Here is a 21,361-nt window from a genome sequence, read left to right on the forward strand (position 1 = left end):
GAGCAATTAAGTGGAGGAGAGTCAGAAGAGGAAGAAAAGCAGGGTGATGTGAAGGAGATAGAACTGGAGACTCTGGGGTAATGAGAAGCAGCCTGATAGGAGTAGCCAACAATGCCATCTAAGGCCATGGTAACATCCTGCCCTATGCTGCCACTGACTGGGGTTGGGGGCACCTGCAGCAGTGTGGGGAGAGGTGTTACCCCCAAAAGCCATGAGAACATCCCTCATCTGGGCTGCCGCCAAGAGTCATGTAAATAACTGAAGGCTATTTAGAGCTGGTCCCTACCCTCACTGACTGCAGCGCCCAAAAGAGCTGGCTATACCCCTCACTTGGACATTATGGGAGAGCAGAGCCCAAGGTGTTTCAAGAGCAGGAATGGGGGCTCCACCCCTCTCCAGCTGCAGTATTTGGGATAGCAGCACCACCCCGTGCTTGGGAAGCACAGTAGAGCTGGCCCTAGCCAGGGATTGTGGGTGAGTTGACACCAAGGACATGAGCACGGGAGAGCTGGCCCCACCAAATGTGATGGTGTGGACAAGGAAGAGATGCCCACCCCCTTTGCCCCTGGCCATCTGTAGCAGGCAGAAGGGCTGGTCCTGAGGTCATGAGAATGGGAGAGCTGGCTCACCCCTCACTGGCTGCAACACTCTGGGGAGCAGCCCCACATCTACTGGGCAGCACAGTAGAATGAAAGCACTGGTAAGGCAGCCCCAAGGGCATGAGAGCAGGAGAGCTGGCTCTGCCCCTCACTGGCTGTGGCATCAGGTAAGCTGCCCAGGGCAATACTGGAGAGATCAGCTTGGTGGTGTGAGTACAGGAGAGCTAGAGGTCAGACCAACTCAGCTACCACCCAAGCCCAGATCCAGGGCTTTGAGCTGACCCACCCCAATATCTGCATGACCTATGAACTACTAGAGCACATGAAGTGGCTAGTTCTGCAGATCCAAAGCTGCAGGATATCTAATGCACAGGGTGACAACAGGATATTCAAAGGAGTTCCAGTGAGGATCCAGTATTGATAGTGCAGCAGAAGCCAAAGGCCTCAAACCAAACAAATGACTCATTGTAATGAACATTCCCAAGTAAAGATGTGTGGACAAAAGGGTGTGCTGTGGGACCCATTGTCAGACCCTACAGATTCCACATGGAAAATGGGTGTTTATTTGATTGATTTTTTTTTTTAATTTTCTTTTGGTGGGGAGATTGCAAAGGCAGAGGGTAGATACTGAGGGATGGGAAGATGAGTGGGATGGGGTACATGCTGTGAAATTTAGAATCAATAGAAAGTTAAAAGAAGGAGGAGGAGGAGGAGGAGGAGGAGGAGGAGGAGAAATGCCAGTGGAGATGCATTCGTGAATTCTCAATAACACAGCTACCTAAAAAGATCTGAACAAGGATGACACCAACAGACAAGATAACACAGAAGAGGGAAAGGGAAGCCCATGAGGCACAGACCCTGGACAAGGAAGTAGAGTCAAGTAAGGGATGCTGAGATTAGGAAAAAGAACTGCCAATTGATTACAGAATGCCAAGTGCTCATCACTCAAATCATATACACACAAGAAATGGCACATGGACTGAGCATGTTAAATTCATATGAAAGAAAGAAAGAAAGAAAGAAAGAAAGAAAGAAAGAAAGAAAGAAAGAAAGAAAGAAAGAAAGAAAGAAAGGGAGAGGGAGGAAGAGAGAGGGAGGGAGGAGGGAGGGAGGGAGGGAGGAAGGGAGGGAGGGAGGAAAGAAGGAAGGAAGGAAGGAAGAAAGAAAGAAAGAAAGAAAGAAAGAAAGAAAGAAAGAAAGAAAGAAAGAAAAGAGAGAGAGGGAGGAAGAGAGAGGGAGGAGGGAGGGAGGGAAAGAAGGAAGGGAAGGAAGGAAGGAAGGAAGGATGGAAGAAAGAAAGAAAGAAAGAAAGAAAGAAAGAAAGAAAGAAAGAAAGAGAGAAAGAAAGAAAAGAGGGAGAGGGAGGAAGAGAGACAGAGGGAGGGAGGGAGGGAGGGAAGGAAGGAAGGAAGGAAGGAAGGAAGGAAGGAAGGAAGAAAGAAAGAAAGAAAGAGAGAGGGGGGAGGGGGGACAGGGAGAGGGAGGAAGAGGGAGGGAGGAAAGAAGGAAGGAAGGAGGGAAGGAAGGAAGGAAGGAAGAAAGAAAGAAAGAAAGAAAGAAAGAAAGAAAGAAAGAAAGAAAGAAAGAAAGAAAGAAAGAAAGAAAGAAAGAGAAAGAGGGAGAGGGAGGAAGAGAGAAGGAGGCAGGGAGGGAGGGAGGGAGGAAGGAAGGGAAGAGGAAGGAAGGAAGGAAGGAAGGAAGGAAGGAAGGAAGGAAGGAGGAAAGGAAGGAAGGAAGGAAGGAAGGAAGGAAGGAAGGAAGGAAGGAAGGAAGGAAGGGGAAGAAAGGAGGGAGGGAAGAAGGGAGGGAGGGGGAACAAACAGAGGGATGCCTCAGAGTTGTTAGGAAGGCTCCTAAAGCCTCTACAACAATGAGAAAAGATTGTGTTTGAGAGGCTAAAGACCTAACAATATGAAAGAAGAAGCAGAAGGTGTCAGTTTAGGCTGCAGCTACCTCTCAGTCCCACGGCCAGGGATAAGACGGCAGCATCTTCACAGAATTTACTCAACATCTAATTAGTCTAAATTAGTGTAATACAGTAATTGATTCAGTCAGCCTTTTTAAAAACAGTTGGTTATGTGATACATTCATTTTTATAATTATCTCTTATAACAAGTTTTTTAATTCAAATATGACCTAAGAGAAACAAATTTAAAATGTTTATGATTAGATTGCTGTTGTTGATAAAGTTTTATTAAAACAAAGCCATTTCAACAGTCCACCTATGGTCTGCTACTGCCAATATGATAAAATATAGGGGTACTCATTGCCACAGAAACAGTTTAGGCCTCAAAGCCCAAAGGTTTTTAATCACTGGAAAAAAAATGACCTTCTGATCTAGTGCCAATAGTTAATTGTTTCCACAAACCCTGTTAAGACAAATATTTTTGCCAAACATGTTGTTGATCTTCAGCAGCAGAGATCATGTGCTTATTCAATTCCTTTCTTATGATAGAGTTATTAATTATAAAATCAAGTATAAAATACCTGGCAGCTTCACGAGAAATTTATAAGAAAGTCAAGGGTACAAAATACTTATGCAAGCAAAATTATATACAAATAAATCATTGAGCATTGTGTGGGAGTTGTGCATTTTTTTAAACTCTTACCGTCTATATACAATGCTCTTATTCCCACAATTCCCTGCCAATACCTTATCAAGTTCTTATGTGACTTTCAAAAGCTGTGTGAGAGCATGTTTAAGTGAATCCTTCAGTTTGTTTTTGTTTTTAAGATGGGATATTTTCTCATTTATGATGAAGTCTTGAAACTTAAGAGTTCTTGATACATCACACAAACTTTAAACTGTGTCAACACCTAGGATGTTTTTACAGTAAAATGTATTTTTGCTAACTCAGAACAATGGATAATGGATGCAGAGATTCTGATCAATGACCTATTTGCTGTTTTCTGCACACATTAATTCGCTGGAAGAAATAGAGGTTTGCTGGCCTATATTTCCAGCTTTGCTCATGTTGTCATATACGTCTCTCCTAAGTGAGTCAATCTTACTTTATCAGAATGCTTTTCAAAGTACAATGCTTTGTGAGAGATTTCTTTTTTAAAAAGTGAGAGTAATGAAATTAAAACAAATAAAATACTGTTAACTATATTCTAATAGTTCCACAGAAGTTAAAATGGATAGCATATAAGAAAGTAATTATAGAAATATCCTGCAATTTTGAATTGCAATAATCTAATTGATTTCCTGAGAAGTTAAAACATTCCATCAAGTGAAGTGTATTTGTGTGAACACTGAAAGTGTTTATTTTCTAAAGGAACAAAACTTTCCAGTCATAAAATTTTTAAAGGGATAGTTATGTTAACGTGCTTCCTCTTTTTGCTAACAATTTAAACAAATGTAGTTCTTTCAATCAAACTCTGATACAGAATTTACTTATGAAATCAACCAGTCAACTAAAAAGCAAAGAAGCAGCTACAGAGCATTCGGCATACAAATATTTGGGACCATAGTAAATTTAACTTCTAAAAAAAGTATAATAATTTTGGAAAACAACTAATAAAAATGGACATTGATGAAACACCTATTTTACTTTATCTTATATTCTTCAGTGTTTCACCAATGTCTGATAGATGATAGATAGATAGATAGATAGATAGATAGATAGATAGATAGATAATACCTAGATAGATGATAGATAGCTAGATAGATAGCTAGATAGATAGATAGATAGATGATAGATAGATGATAGATAGATAGATAGATAGATAGATAGATAGATATATAGATAGATAGATAGATGATAGATAGATGATAGATAGATAGATAGATAGATAGATAGATAGATAGATAATGATGATGATGATGAAGATAGATAGATAGATAGATAGATAGATAGATAATGATGATGATGATGAAGATAGATAGATAGATAGATAGATAGATAGATAGATGATAGAGAAAGAGATGATAGATAGATAGATAGATAGATAGATAATGATGATGATGATAGATAGATAGATAGAGAGAGAGAGAGAGATAGATAGAGAGATGATAGAGAGAGAGAGAGATGATAGATAGATAGATAGATAGATAGATAGATAGATAGATAGATAGATAGATAGATAGATAGATAGATTTGGAGCTTTAGGGTCTCAAGTCTAATTGAATAATCAATACATGTGAAAATTTAAATCAGTTACTTGCAAATGAAGTATTTGATAAGGAAAATGTGATTTATAATCTCTGCCTGGGTTAGTTACTTTTCTCATTGTTGTGAAAAATATGCCCAACTAAAGTCACCTGGGGAAAGGTTTTATGCTGGCTTACAGTTCCAGGCATTACAGTCCACTGTGATAGGGAAGGCAGAACAGCAAGAAGCTGAGAATATTGGTCCCATTGCTCCTCAGTTAGGAAGCAGAAAGTGAACACGAAATCTGGGATAGAAAAGCTCAAATTCTGCCCCCAGTAACTCATTTTCTTCAGCAGGATTCCATCTCCCAAATGTTCTACATTCTCAAATAACACCACCACCTAGGGACTAAGCATTCAACAAATGAGCCTTGAGGGACATTTGAGGTTTAAACCACAGCACTGCTTAAATTCAGACCATTGTAGATTTTTAACAATATTTATTGATTATTTAATAATCACATACAAGGGATCTTGAATATATTCTCTCCAAGCTCCTCCTATAACCACCCTTTATGCCCTCTCATACTTCCTCATCAACTTTGATGTTTTACCTTTTATTTCCCCTTTGAGTCTACTTTATTGCCCAGCTATTCTTGGGAGTGGGACCTGCCCTGGCATGTGGTCAGCTTTCCAGGGGTCACATCATTAAAGAAAAGTGACTCTCCTTCTAGCACTAACAAATGCCAACAACCCTCAAGACAGCGATAGGATTGTGTGCCCATCTTCCCCGCTCTGTGCCGGGATTTTTGTCTGGCCGAAACTTCTATAGGTGTGCATTCTGCCAGAATTACTGTGAGTCCATATTGTACAATTGCCCTGTTGCATCGAGAAAACTGCTTCTTTGGAGTCATCCATCACTCTGGTTCTTACCGTTTTCAAACCCCCTCTTCCAGGGAGATCCTTGAGTGTTGAGGAGAGGGATGTGTTATGTGTATCTCATTTATGTCTGAGAACTCCACCATCTCTTGTTCTTCTCTGCTTGCTGACCAACTGAGAGCTGTGATTCCCTGTTGCTGTGATACAAAAAAAAAAAAACACCATGAGCAAGGCAGTTAATATTATATAAAGCATTTATTTGTACTTGCAGAGCCAGATGGGACAGAGCCTATCACGGCAGAGAAGTGTGGCAATGAGCATCAGTTATGGCAACTGAAGCAGGAAGCTAGAGCTCACAACTTGAACTATAAGCATGAAGGAAAGAAAGCAAAATGAAGCAGTGGGACTGTTTTAAGCTCAACCCCTGATGCCCATGATGCACTTCCTTTGTCAAGTCTGCTCTACCTAAACCTCCCCAAACAGTCCCACCAAGGGCCAAGGATTCAGATGCCTGAGACTATAGCAGACATTTCCCATTCAAAACTACCAAAAGAGTCTTTGTGATAACTGCAATTTAATGCAAGAAACAGCTTCTCTGATAAAATTTGAGAGATACTCTGATCTATGGGCAAAGCAATAAGTCATTAAGAGTCATTTTAATACTATGGATATTTAGTAGAATAATGGCATCGAGTTTGCCCTTAGGGGCTGTAACCTATGGAGCCACAAATTCTTTGTCTCCTTAACAGTGCCAGGTATGGATCACAATCTTGTGACTCCAGTCTTCGATCTAAGAAGAAAGTGGTTGATCCCTTCCATAACGCCCATGCCACTATTGCACCAGTGGACATATTTTGTCAGACCAGTCATTGTTGTAGCTTTCAGGTCTCAGCTGGGTGAAAGTAAGGATGTTTTTTTCCTCCTCCAGCAGCATGCATAGCAGCTTCCAGCAACATGAAAACAAGCCAGCAGGCATGAAACTTTCAGGTGGATACGTTCTGTGACTCAAGCACGTGGTATCTTAAGCAATAAGGTTTTACCACCAAGTTCTGGCATGTAACCAAGAGGACCAACAATAGCCTGTAGTACTTGGGGATCTATGTGACTCCACTGGACAACAGCTCAAAGGGAGGTAGCCTGTTACTGGGGCTGGAGTTTCACTTGTTGGCATGGGGTGATTATATTTTGAAATAGTCACCACAAGTAAAGTCAGGGGCTTTCAACTTACAATTTCAGATAAGTGTGGCATTGACAGAGCCATTCTTAAGTATTGAAAAGACATAAAACTAAGACATGGGACTAGAAATGGGTGTTGCATGTAACAGAAAACTGACCTGATTTGTGTGGTCATCAATGACATAGCTTGCTACACTCTCCAGTCGAGTCAGCTGGACATGCTGAAAGGCTTAAAAGTCACTCATGAGGCAAAAGAGTTTCAAGGAAGCTCTCCTCCTGGAGTCTAGCATTCCCTACCCATACATTAATTTTCCATTCCCGCATTAGTCTAGTGTATGGATCCACGTGCTCTCTTTCAGTATTTTCCTATTATAAGTGCTTTTTAAAATTGAATTCTGACATGGCTAAACCTTCTGCCAGTGTTCCAACAGTCCTAAAAATGTCCTTGAGCAAGATCATGGGCTTGGAATTCAGTAAGATTGTTAAAGCTAAGTCACTCCCTTACACAGGAATTTACCATCACTAAGGAAGAAGGAAGTTTCAGACCAAAGGAGAAACCAGAATAGATACTTAGAACTGTAGCAGAGTTACACCCATACACATGTATTTACAATGGCCTAAGGGGAAGGTAGACTATACAAGAGACTAAAATAGGAACTATGGCAAGGGCGCGAAGCCCTTGACCCTGACTTCTAAGATTAGTGAATCTTAGGTGGAGCCCTTGTTGATCCCAGCTGTTATCAATGAATTCTATCCCAGGTGGTTCCTGTTAGACCTTTTGTGTTTGCATTCCTCTGCTTTATGTAAGATTCTGGTTACCTCAATTGTACCTTGCGAATATGTCACCCAACTTCCTTATTGTCCTCTGCATAAAAAGTCTGATGCTCGATTTGAAAATTATACTCAGATTCCACACGATCTCTCCTGTGTGTGTCTGTTTGTCATTCATCCATGCTTTGCCCACCCACGTCGAGAGACCCATTCCACGCAGACACAGGGACCCAGAGGGTCTGCGGCAATAGCTGAAGAAAGTTTTTATACACACTCAAAACAAAACAGAAGAAAATTAGGTTACTAAGTGAATACTGTTCAATATTCCCACGCTTAAGAGGTTAGCTAGATTTGAAATTAATTATTTTGCATACAGTGAGAATTATCACAACCAGGCACAGCCTTTAAGTAAATTATTAAATGTGGGTCTTGATTTATATATTTTAATAATTGGTGAACATGGTCTTGGGTTCTTTGTATGAACTATATTATGGTAGTAATTGTTAATTTTGTTAATAATCTCTGACTAGCCTCAGATTACCTGTGAAAATTACATTCATTAGATGTGACTAAAAAAAAAAAATTGAGATTTAAACTGAATATATAAGTCAGATTTTCAACATTCTGGGTGGCGCCAGTTTTGAACTGTGCTGTTTTAAGTTGTGTGGCTGATTTTCTGGGTATCACAGTGATTGCAGAACTCGATGACCATCCCCTCTGCAGAGGAGCTGGACTCCAGTACAGCGACCTGCAAAATTCAGCCAAAAGGCTGGGCCTCCGGGCTAACCTGAGGGCAGACAAGTTGTTAAGAACCTTGAAAGTGGAGCAGGAGGCTCACGCAGGCCACGTGAACCAGAGACATGCTGGTCCGAGTTCCTCGCACAGGTCTCGATGTCAGGGTTCGCATTCGGCTTGCTCAGGACTAAAGAGCTCAGGACAGAGCTATTAGGGGGAGAAAATCTGTTCCCCTGAGCCCGGGCCTTCCCCGAAATGCGATGGCCGTGGAGTAGGCACGGGAGACCAGACTGGGGCAATGTTTCAAACCAACCTAGATTCTCCTGTGAGGTAAAGAGTTCTGGAGGCCACAAGTGAAAATGACATACCCCACCTCGATGACCCTTCAGCCAAAGGCATGACAGCTCAGGAACACACACGGACTTGTTGCACACAGAAATGTGTGCACAGGAAAGGAGATCTCGAGTTCTTTAGAAGAAAGAAGTCATTCTTCACCACGATGGGCTTATTCTGCTCAGGAATCAAGTTTGAAAATCTTCAAGACTTAAGGAGACTGTGTCACTGGGGTCCCATCATATCCCTGGGTGTTATAGCAATATGTTCCACAATGGCCATGATCGACTCTGTCTTGTGGTATTGGCCCTTACATACAACTGGAGGAAATGTGAACTTCATCATGTTGATAAATTGGACCGTCATGATTCTTTATAATTACTTCAATGCCATGTTTGCTGGTCCTGGCTTCGTCCCTCGGGGATGGAAACCGGAAAAGTCTCAGGATAGCATGTATCTCTAGTATTGTAAAGTCTGCCAAGCACACAAGGCGCCACGTTCACATCATTGCAGAAAGTGTAACAGATGTGTAATGAAGATGGACCACCGCTGCCTCTGGATCAACAACTGCTGTGGTCACCAGAACCACGCCTCGTTCACACTCTCCCTTCTGTTGGCCCCTCTGGGCTGCACCCATGCTGCTTTCATCTTCGTGATGACAATGTACACACAGCTTTATAATCGGCTCTCCTTTGGGTGGAACACAGTCAAGATTGACATGAGTGCAGCCAGGGGAGATCCACCTCCAATTGTTCCCTTCAGATTGGCTGCATTTGCCACCATCTTGTTTGCCCTGGGATTAGCTTTGGGAACAACCATAGCTGTTGGGATGTTGTTTTTCATACAGATAAAAATTATTCTCAGAAACAAAACTTCTATTGAATCATGGATTGAAGAAAAGGCTAACGATCGCATTCAGTATTACCAACTGAGTGAAGTCTTCATTTTTCCTTATGATATGGGAAGTAAGTGGAAGAACTTTAAACAGGTGTTTACATGGTCTGGAGTCCCTGAAGGAGATGGACTTGAGTGGCCAATATGAGAGGGCTGTGACCAGTACAGCCTCACAATAGAACCGTTGAAGCAAAAAGCAGACAAGAGAGTCAGAAGTGTTCGCTATAAAGTCATAGAAGACTACAATGGTGCCTGCTGCCCTTTGAATAGAGGAGTGAGAACCTTCTTTACAAGCCCCTGCACTGAGGATCCTCAGATACGGCTGCAGAAAGGAGAGTTCATCTTAGCAACAAGAGGGTTATGATACTGGTTGTATGGAGACAAAATTCTTGATGATTCCTTCATAGAAGGTACTTCAAGAGTAAGAGGGTGGTTTCCTAGAAACTGTGTGGAAAAGTGTCCCTGTGATAGTGACTCAGATCCAGCCCCAGAGGGGGAGAAGAACAGATAGCCACTGTTAAAGTGAGATCATTAAGTCTTCATTACTTGAAAATCCACATGTAGTACCTGAGAATTATGCAACGAGCCTACTCTGCTTAAGATATTCTTTTCCTCAAACATGCCCTAGTGCCATGACTTCAAAATTTTTATTACCATTTTGAAACAGAAGCCATTCTGCAGATGCCTTTGAATTCCTGCCGTCTTTCCACTTCTTCCTACTGAAGGAAGGCCATTCCAGCCAAGTGAGCAACTTGCCTTTCTGTGTGCTGCACATCTGACTTCCCCTGCAGGTCTAATTCCCCACTGGATAGGAGCATCTTGCATGTGGTTACTCTGTTTCTTCCTCAGTTGACATTTCCTTCATAATCTTCTAGAGACTGTAAAACTTGTCAGATTCAATATAAACTCAAATTTGGTTACTTTTAATAATACAGATTTTGTCAAATCCAATAAAGGTCAATGGATGTTCTGGAAAAAAAAAAAAAAACTTGAAAGCACACTTGAATCCAGAAACAAGGAAAGAAAATAAAAACCAGGATGAAAAGCAATCCTCTGCATTCTCCATTGATGAGACTGAGATACAAGTTAGCAGCGAGGAGCAAGTTGAGACAGACTCAGGTGGTCATGCATGGGTTTTCTAAACTTGAGAACAATCAGAGGACTTCAGCCACGACGCCAAACTTTAAGGAGCTTCATGAGGCCTGTGTTAAGAAAATGGAATCCCTTGATGAATATATTGTGAGAAAAAAAAAAAAAGAAACACTTTAAAGAACACAATTCACTCAATGATCTACAGCTTGACAAAAAAAGGCATAATGACCCCAGTTCCACCAAGAGGAACACTCTCTGTACCCTGTACTCCTGCCAGGCAGCAGTGCCCACAAGACCACTCAGCAACTAAAATGAATGTCAGGTCTTCAACTGCTACTAAAGATAATAAACATAAGTGCTCACTGACTAAGACACCAGCCAGAAAGTCTCTACATGTGACTGCACCTTGGAGTGCTTCAAAAGGCCAGGCTATGTTCATGACACCCAAGTTAAAGACCGCTGGGAGGAATTCTACTGCAGTTATTACCCCATTCAAGTTGACGAGGAAGTAACGCAGACTCCAGGTTCTAGTAAGAGACCAGTATTTGATCTGAAAGCAAGCTTGTCTCTCGTCCCCTCAACTACAAGCCACACAAAGGAAAGCTGAAACCTTGGGGGCAAGCTAAAAAAAAGAACAATTCTCTGAATGAATGTGTAAGCAGAGTTTCCTTCCACAGGAAAACTTACAAACAACCTCATCTCCAAACTGGGGTAGAACAAGGAACAGACATGAGCAAGAACGAAAGGAGAAAAAAGAAAAGCTCTGGAAGCTCGAAGAAACCTGGGCGTGACGAAGGCCCAGTGGCCCTGTCTGTTCCTTTACTCCTAACTTGATTTCCTTTTGTATGTTCATACTTTCTCTACTTCAGTCAAAAGCTCTTTTCTATCATAACTTCTGGTCATAATTTATGTAGTGTCTCTTCTGTGCTCTATCTGGGAATATATTATCTCCTTAATGCTCATAACTAAAGCAGTTTATACCTCATGTCCTATACAACTCCAATTTTTAAAAGACCCGTCCTTGCGATTCTTAACAGAGGTTTTTCATGTCAAGGTCCTGCTAGTTCCGATGGAGATGACCTGCACCCTTTTCTACACAAGTTTCCCTTAGCAGCAAGCTGTGGCGTGAAAGAGTGAGATCAAGTTCATAGGAAAAGGGAGGCTGGAAGGTAACGATTTTGTTCAGTCGCCTGGAAAACCTATTAGTCATCTTGAAATCTTATTTTATCAAGGTAAAAGTTTTAGCTTATAAGAGCCTTGTTCCGACATTTCATGTATTTGCCAACTGTCACTCATTATAATCCGAAACCAGAAAACCTCCTGTCTTAGTGAGGGTTTCTATTCCTGCACAAACATCATGACCAAGAAGCAATTTGGGGAGGAAAGGGTTTGTTCAGCTTACACTTCCACATTGCTTGTTCATCACCAAAGGAAGTCAGGACTGGAACTCAAGCAGGGCATGAAACAAGAGCTGATGCAGAGGCCATGGAGGGATGTTCCTTACTGGCTTGCTTGCTTGCTTTCCAAGACTACCAGCCCAGGGATGGCACCACCCCCATTGATCACTAATTGAGAAAATGCCTTACAGCTGGATCTCATGGAGGCATTTCCTCACCTGAAGCTCCTTTCTCAGTGATAACTCCAGCCTGTGTCAAGTTGACACAAAACCAGCCAGTACACCGCCATTCTCTCTACTTGTTAAATAAAATCCGCAGGGAAAACAGTGTGCCTTAGCTGTACAACAGGTGTGTCTATCACACACCTGTCCCTGAATTTGACCCCTGGTACCACCAGAAACAAAGCTGAGAATTGCTCCTGTAAGAATCACCGTCTTTGGCAGGTTTAAATCTTACAGGTAGTAAAGAGAGAGGAAAGCTGCAGGGCGTGGCCTTTCGATGTTTGCTCTGCCGTGTAGAAGTTCTGAGTTGTGTGCAATGCTTACAATGTTCATAAATAAAATTTTTCCCTGTGAAAAAAAAATTTGACCCCTCTCTTTCCTCTTTTTTAAAAGTTAGAACTCAAAGCATCTTTTCTGATTGCAAAAAAAAAAAATGATTAGCTTAATTTGTGAAATTTTTGCAATTCCATCCTTCTGCATAGAAGCCCAAAGAAGGATTCATACAGATGGTTACTCTGTGCGCACAGTGACTATGTGTCTTGGCTCATAAGAAATGTTTGCTGCTTTTATACTATAAAGATGTAACTTTCCTCATAAATTCCCTTTAATATTTTTAAAGGAAGGTGTTACACTAGACTACTTCTAGAGGGTACATTCTGCTTCTTGTAAGCGCAAAGGAGGCTGTGAACTGTTTAATCTCCAGGTTCATTAATGGGGACTGCAACCTAAGGCTCACCTGCGAGGGCCATGCAGTTCAGCTGAAGAGCAGATGATCAGACGCAACTGAATGGGAGCCTCGGCAGAGATGCTCGGGTGACCCCTGAGGCTTTGAGGGACACACAATCAAAGAGTCCTCATTTCCATGTTGCTCAGAGGCATGGATTTGTAGGACGGTCCAGTTGGAATAGAACGTAGGGTACAACCTGCGTGAGAGCGGGACTGTACTGAACAACAGGTTAGAGGTAAATGCTACTCCAGTCACAATCCCTTAGCATAGTGCGGAACCCTTGATAACTCAGTAAACCTTAAGTTATGTGTTGACCCCAGAAAGCTGGAGTCGCCATCCCGTGTACCTCACTTTCTTACTAATCCCTGTCACTAAATACACAATCATCTGTATTCTTTCCCACTCCACCCCTTCTTCCTCCCCCACCCCATCCTTTCAATTTCTCTCCCCCGCCCAAGTCTCTCACACACATACACAAGAATAATTCCCTCCTCTACGACAAACATGACAGGCAACTTCTCTTCGAGACAAACACTTGCACCCCTGTTCTTACGTCAGCCCCTCGTCCATTTTCTTGTACCTCATTCCAACACTAATTCCCACTTTCCTGTAGCCATTGTTCTTATGTTTAGATGGCCTCGGGATGGAAAATTATTTCTAAAGATCAGATTGTTTCTCTAAACACCTTTCTCTATAGCTGTATTTTCTGAAAGATAAGCTAACATTTTCCACCACAGATTCCCCAGCTCTTATTCCTTTTGTACCCCAGCAACCCTGAAATCTTACTTCAATGTCCAATGTGCTGAAGAAACTACCCATTCCCACTTAATGATGTGATCAAGGGACTCTGTTGATGTATTTAGAACTCTGATGCTCCTGGCTTTCACAGCTATCCCCTAGTTAAGTTTCCCTCTTCTCTTAAATTCCACATATTATTTCCCACAAACTGTATTGTCTTCAGAGTTCAATGTTGGGATCATGTATTGCAGCTCATGCCCTCCTCCCTCTTCTCTTCATTATAAATCCTTTGTCTTTAGAAACTACTTTTCTAATTCTTTTCCCATAGCCAAAATCAACTTACATGAAGAGAAACTCAAAGCAGTTCCACTAAAATCAGGAACAAGACAAGGTTGTCCACTCTCTCGATAGCTATTCAACATAGTACTTGAAGTCTTCGCTAGAGAAATAAGACAACTGAAGGAGATCAAAAGGATACAAACTAGAAAGGAAGTAAAGCTCTCTTTACTTGCAGAAGATATGATAGAATGTTTAGGTGACCCTAAAAATTCTGTCAGGAAGCTCTCACAGCTGATAAATACTTTCTGCAAAGTAGCAATAAATAAAATCAACTTACAAAAGTCAATAGCCCTCCAACATCCAAATGACAAACAGACTGAGAAGGAAGTCAAGGAAACAACACCTTTCACAATAACAAAATATTTGGGGATATCTCTAACCAAGCAAGTGAAAGACTTGTATGAAAAAAGGAAGCCTCCCTGGCAGTTGTTGATGGATCTACGGATATAAAAATGTTTAAAAGGCCTAGCAAACACAGAAGTGGATGCTCACAGTCAGCTATTGGATGGATCACAGGGCTCCCAATGGAGGAGCTAGAGAAAGTACCCAAAGAGCTAAAGGGGTCTGCAACCCTATAGGTGGAACAACATTATGAACTAACCAGTACCCCGGAGCTCTTGACTCTAGCTGCATATGTATCAAAAGATGGCCTAGTCGGCCATCAGTGGAAAGAGAGGCCCATTGGACTTGAACACTTTATATGCCCCAGTACAGGGGAACGCCAGGGCCAAAAAAGTGGGAGTGGGTGGGTAAGGCAGTGGGGGGAGGGTATGGGGAACTTTTGGGATAGCATTGGAAATGTAAATGAGGAAAATACTTAATAAAAATATTTTTTTAAAGATTTATTTATTTATTATATGTAAGTACACTGTAGCTGTCTTCAGACACTCCAGAAGAGGGCATCAGATTCGTTACCATGTGGTTGCTGGGATTTGAACTCGGGACCTTCGGAAGAGCAGTCGGTGCTCTTAACCACTGAGCCATCTCGCCAGCCCCATAAAAATATTTTTAAAAAATGTTTAAAAGGCACTTGGACAGCATGATCATTTAGAAAAATAACCTCAGAGTCCACATTAAAGCATATGACCTCACCAGCCCACAGGCTTATGACCAAGATTTCTGTACCAGGTACAATCCAGTCAGAAAGGAAAAGTGGTTAGTTATCCCATATGAGTCTCACCACTCTTGTACCAGTGGGCATGTCTTGCTTGGTAGGTCAGTATTGCAGTGCATACTGGGTAAAACCATTGATATATTTCCTCCCTAAAAACTATGGTGCTACAAAAGCTAGCCAGCAGGGAAGAAGTTTCCTGGCTATTATGAGATCAATTTGTCTGCATCCTGCAGCCAAAGGATCTGATGTCTTTCACCATAAGGTCTTATCATGTATTTACAGAGAGTAAGGAAGGCAATGGCAGCAAGTTGTTTCAGAGACCTCTGGGGACTCCCTAGCCAACAACTTGTAGGAAGGTGTTCCATACCTTACACTATGGTTTTCATTTCATGATGCGTGTCCTCTAGCAATGGCATTGCTTACTCATGAAGGGCAATTCCATTCAAATTCTTTTTTGTTAATTATCTTGCTACCTAGTGGGTTTCTATAAGGCTCTTGCATACATTCTTCGCTTTGTTTGTTCCCCCCCATTACAGCTTCTCTTCCGGTCCCCTTTCCCCAACCCCCACTTAATTCATTAACTCTGTCTTCTTTCAATTCACATATAATCTACTACCCCTCCACTTATTTTTGTTTAGTGGGTTGTGGGATAGTAGCTTCCATATGGCCTTTCATAACTGTTCCTTAGGTTGGTCACCTTTCCCCTGGTTTCTTTTATGCTTCTATACTCCTTTCCCTGTTTGAACCTTTCCACCCACAGTTTTCCACATCCCTAGCTTTGCTTTACCTAAAATCTATCTATCCTGTCTTCATAGTCTTCCACCACCACCACCACCCCGCCCTGCCAGTTTCCCTTCTAGTTCCCTGGCTTTGGCTTCATATGGATGTGGTGGAAGGGGAGCTCTCATACACTGCTGGCAGGAACATAAAGTAGTACAATCACTCTGCGAGTCAGTCTGGAGATGCCTCAAAACACTAGGAATACAACTGCTGACCCATCCAGCTGTACTGCCCTTGAACACATACCCAAGAGAACTTCATAGTCTACTACCGAAACACTTGCACGTTCATGCTAATTGATGGCCGAGTCACAATAGCTAGAAAATGGAGTCGTCACTTACGTCCATCAACATATTAATGGATTCAAAATAAGTTTATGTATATATGAATATGAGTCAACTGTAAAGAAAAATGAAATCATCAACTGTGCTGTACAGATAATGGATGGAAATGGAAAAGGTTATTCTGAGTGAAATAACAGAAGCCCAGAAAGCCAGAGCTATATGATTTCTGTCATGAATCCAGTTATTTCTTTGTCTACATGGAGGGCAGGTGTTTGTATGATGTGTGCACACACTTGAGGACAGATGTATAATGCTTGAGCACATAGGCTTGGAGGCCAGAGCAGGGCATTGGGTGTCCTTCTCCATCACTCTCTCCCTGCACTCTGAGATCTTGGTTTTGGTTAAACTCACAACCAGGAAGCCCCAGAAATCTTCCTGTGTCAAACACACATAGCGTTTGGGTTACAGGCTCACATAATCCCAACTTGCTACATTTTAAACACTGTTTATTGCCATTCTTATTTTTCAGTACTGGGGAGGAAAAGGTTTGTGTCAGTTCACAGTTGTAGTCTACCATGAAAGGAAATCAAGGTGGAAACTCAAAGTAGGAGCTTGGAGGCAGGTATTGAAACAGAGGCCATGTAAGAATACTGCTTACTGGCTTTCTCACCTTGGCTTGCTCTTTCTTATACAATATGACACTAGCCCACCCACATCAATTATCAATCAAGAAAATGTATCAATCAAGAAAATGTATCAATCAAGAAAATGCCCCAGCTGCTGGCATACAAGCAACCTGATGGGTGATTTTCTCAGCTGATAATCTTTCTTTCCAGATGACTCCAACTTATATCAAGTTAGCAAAAAGAAACCAGTCAAGAAGTTATATGTTTTATATATTAGTATGTGCAATTAGTATGCATTATTTGAGATAGATTTCAGACCCTTACTTTTGAACTTCCCCCCTTTTATGTGTTAAGTACTATAAATTTCACTCAACAGACTTTTCTGTGTCGTAGTCATGTTTCTACCAGGAGAGAGAGAAAAAAATTAGCCTAGTAATTTGCATATAAATTTACTATTAAATTATTAATTGTAACAAAGAATTGCATGCCAAGTTATAAAGAGAATGCTAATGAACATAAAATAGAATACACGGGATCAAATGTCCCTTTCTGGAGTTGAGGAAAAGCACTCCTGGGGAAACCTCTGAGCGAGCCATCTCTCCTAGGCAGTATGATTCAAGAGAGTATCCATAGCTCACTGGGGAGTCACAGACTGAGAAGTTAGATCGGTGGAATTACTCAAAAGCTGCCATCTGAGATACCAGGGAAAGAAGATGGCCACAGCAAATTCGTGGGCTATCTGCAGGGTAGATGTGCTTAGAAAAACCACCCCAGAATGCTTGGAAGCTGTTGCTGAGGCAGGAGAAAAGCCATTGGGAGGGCCACCCGATCCTGTCCAGAGCTAGCTTCCACCATCCTAGGAAAAGAAATAGACAAGATTAAGGAAGATTTTTGTCTGTGTTTGCCTCCATGTGCTTCCAGATTCAGCTCCTAACAAAGTCTGATCTGATGCAGTTTACAAAGTCTTGCCTCCAGCAAGCCGAGCATGGTGGATTTGGAAGTTGATGGCAGCAAATTAGTAGCTGTTGTGAACTTAATCCTACAAGTTCTGATAGACTAGGTTTTCATTATCATGATTTATTTTAATTCACATTATGGTTTTTGTTTTCGTTGACCAGGGGAGTTTTAGAACTGTCTAAGTTTCTAAACGTTAAGGTTATTTATAGATAATGTCTCATGATTCTTGCCTTAAGTCTGCTGTATGCAAATATATTTTCAATGATCTAAATCCAGGGTTTATGTGATGAGTTGTTTTATACAGCCTTTAATATAATCAAGTTGAACATAGTTTTATATCTGTTTAAAGATAAGATGTAGCCTACTATTGAGTAGTAATGCCGTTTATAGATTTTATAGATTTGTTGCCAGATTTATAAATTGTATTTCTAGTTTTATAATATTCTGATTTTTTATTTTACATGAAGTTATTTAAAAATTAAGTTAGAACAGAACATTCATGCAAATGTGCCACTACAGTTTGTTATTATTTGTCCCCATGGCCAACTGTCCTACCCTTTTCAATCTGTTCCACTTAGGTAATTCCCCTCCCCCATCCAGGTTAGTCCCTCCTTTTGATTTCTTTTATTCTTACTGGGTTTTGTGAGCATATACAGTGATGTGTTTCATTGTGGCATTTATATTTATACTTTTACATTGATCTTCTTTGTTCTTATTTACTCTCCTTCCCCCAGTTCTTCCCATAACCTCCCCACCCCACCCCCAATGCTCTTCTTCTGGTCCCTCTCTGTCATACCAACACTGCCCTTTGTGTTTTCACACGTGTATTCATGGACCTCTCTGATGTCTATTACCCATTCCTGCCCCTTTAAGATCTCTCATTCCACTCTCATAGCGCTCTTCCCAGTTTCATGGGGCATTCATCTTTCACATGATGCAATGAAATCTCTCACAGAAGCAACACAAAGAAAGAAGAGTCTTTTGGGATTACTTTCCAAGTACACATTCCATCCATTGTGGCAGTGATGTCCTGGTGGCAAGAGCTTGAGGCAGCTGGTCACATGGCATCAGGAAGCAGTGAGAAATGATCAGTGGTTCTCAGCTGTATTTCTACTTCTTATTCAGTCCAGGGCCTCAACCCATGTTGTGGTGCCATCCACAGTTACAGTGGGTCTTCCTGTCTCAATGAACCAAATCTAGAAAGTGCCTTGTAAACACAGCTAATGGTTTGTCTTCCAGGTGATCCTAGATTCTGTCAAGTTGGCAATCAATACTGAGTCTCACAAGTCCACATAACATTTTAAACCATAACCCTACACCTTGTGCCCAAGGGCTCACAACCACCTCATAGTACAAAGTACAGTGAGTCCAATTTCAAAAGTTCCCATAGTGTTTACTTGTTTACAAGTCTAGAGTCCAGGTCTTCTGAAACACAAGGCAAGCCCTTAACCATGAGCTCCTTTAAACAACGATAAAAATCTCCTATAAGTCCAACAAATAAGCATCTCTGTTACAACAGGGAAGACTTGTTATGCAAGGGAAGATCAGAACAAAGCAAGACTAAAGCCCAGCAGGACAGGTATGAAACCCTGCAGATCCGTGTCAGACATCTGGAGCTCATGCTGTAATCTGGGTTCTAAAGAGCTTGTGTAACTCTGCCTGTCCAGCTTACCTAGAGCACACACGACCTTTCCCTTGCACTGGCTCCAGTATGCCTGAATCTTCCCTGAGACGATCTCCCACACTCGCAGTATCCTTAGTTTTCCATTGCTACTTAGGGTTCATCTCCCCAGCCTCGGGCAATGGCCTCTCAGAGCCTCCGTGCGAGGACTCCTAGTCTGGCTTAACTAGATATGAAATTATAAACCACGATGAGCTAACTCTTACATCTCTGTTACCTGCAAAGCCAGTATCACATGGGAAATGCTGTTGAGATCTGCCCAGGTGGAGATACAGCCTGTCACCCTTGAACTACAGTTATGCAGTCCTTGTGTGCTTCCCTAGGAATCTTTTAAATTTTACATATGCAAATACTCTACATTTATGATATATTATAAGATGAAGATATTTATTTCATTGTAATGTTATTTATATAAAATACATATATGACACAAATTTCTTCCTTAATTGAGATGGGAGGATCCACTGTAACTGTGGGTGGCACCATGACATGGGTTGAGGCCCTGGACTGAGTAAGAAATAAAAATACAGCTGAGAACCTCTGATCATTTCTCACTACTTCCTGATTAAGGATGCAATGTGACCAGCTGCCTCAAGCTCATGAATGTATAATGTGTGTGTGTGTGTGTGTGTGTGTGTGTGTGTGTGTGTTTTCAAGATGTCTAAAAGGGCATCAGATGCCCTGGAAATAGAGATAAAGACAGGTATGAGCTGCTGAACATAAGGATTGAAAACTTAGCTCTGCAAGAGCAGCAAACATTCCTAACAGCTGAGTCGTCTCTCCAGCCCAATTGCCAGCACATTTTGCCCTTATATCATACATTCTAATAGATGTTAGACCTAGGAATGGCCTTGAACTTGTTCTTTGGAATATAGCAAGTAATATATAAATATACCAATCTCATTTAAAGATTATAGAAGATTAAGTAAAGAAATAATGAGATTTATTAGTATAGTCAATTTGTTAATTTGCTCTGTTGACTATGAGGGTCTCTATTATAACTCTTCTTTATTCTCCTTTTTCTTATAAAATTTAGTCTTTCCATTATTTTTTTAATTTTTTATACTTATTTATTTATGAGTGTTCGCCTTCATGTATTATATGTACCATGTATGTGCCTGGTGCATGCAAAGGTCAAAAGAGGGTATCAGATCTCCTGGAAGAGCAATTGTGATTGGATGTGAGCCACCAAAACTACAATTTTTATTGAGATTTTCATTTTCAAGATTTCATTTTTTAATGTTTATTTTTATTCACATTGCTGAGTCACCCAAATTTCCAATTTTCCAGCTCATTTTCATGACTGTTTTCACCAAGCTAGTTGACTTTCCTCACCAAGTCCGGAATTGACTTACTCTTCTCATTTGTATAGTCTTTCATGTCATCAGTTATTCTTATTGTAAACTCCTAAAGTCATGATCTGCTTTGCTATCTGTTTCATAACTGTGAAGAGTGTTGCTAAGGAGCTAGGGTTTCACGGAAGCATAACGCTGCTTTTTTTTTTTCATGATTCTTCTGTGTCTATGTTTTGAATATCGTCTGAGGTTTTATTTGGAAATCTTGAGCAGCCAACTTTGTGAAGAACTGAAACTCAAAGGCACTCAGAAAGAAAAACTCAAACTGTTATAATGACAATGTCCAATATCAAAAGATAAAAAAAAACACACATCAAAATCACTTAAATCTCACCAATTCTATTCGCAATTCCAAAGGACAGAAAACAGCTGAGATAAGCTTGAATGCGCTGTGAAATTAAAATTTTTATAAATATAAAAATAATAAATAAAAGAAGGCAAAGAAATAAGAAAATAGATGAGAAGCTAAATGAAATCATTAAAAATGGAAAACAATATTATGGAACAGAAGACACAAAATAAAAAAAAACGGAAAAGAAAATATTTTAAATATTTTCCTATAATAAGAAA

At 41.0% G+C, this 21,361-nt stretch overlaps 2 pseudogenes; both read left to right on the plus strand.

The window, feature by feature from the left end:
- Nucleotides 1-8,552: 8,552 nt before the first annotated feature.
- Nucleotides 8,553-10,181, plus strand: Gm5509 (predicted gene 5509; annotated as a pseudogene).
- Nucleotides 10,452-11,374, plus strand: Gm18910 (predicted gene, 18910; annotated as a pseudogene).

Source organism: Mus musculus, chromosome 18, assembly GCF_000001635.26.
Source record: "Mus musculus strain C57BL/6J chromosome 18, GRCm38.p6 C57BL/6J".
In the NCBI taxonomy this organism is placed as follows: Eukaryota; Metazoa; Chordata; class Mammalia; order Rodentia; family Muridae; genus Mus; species Mus musculus.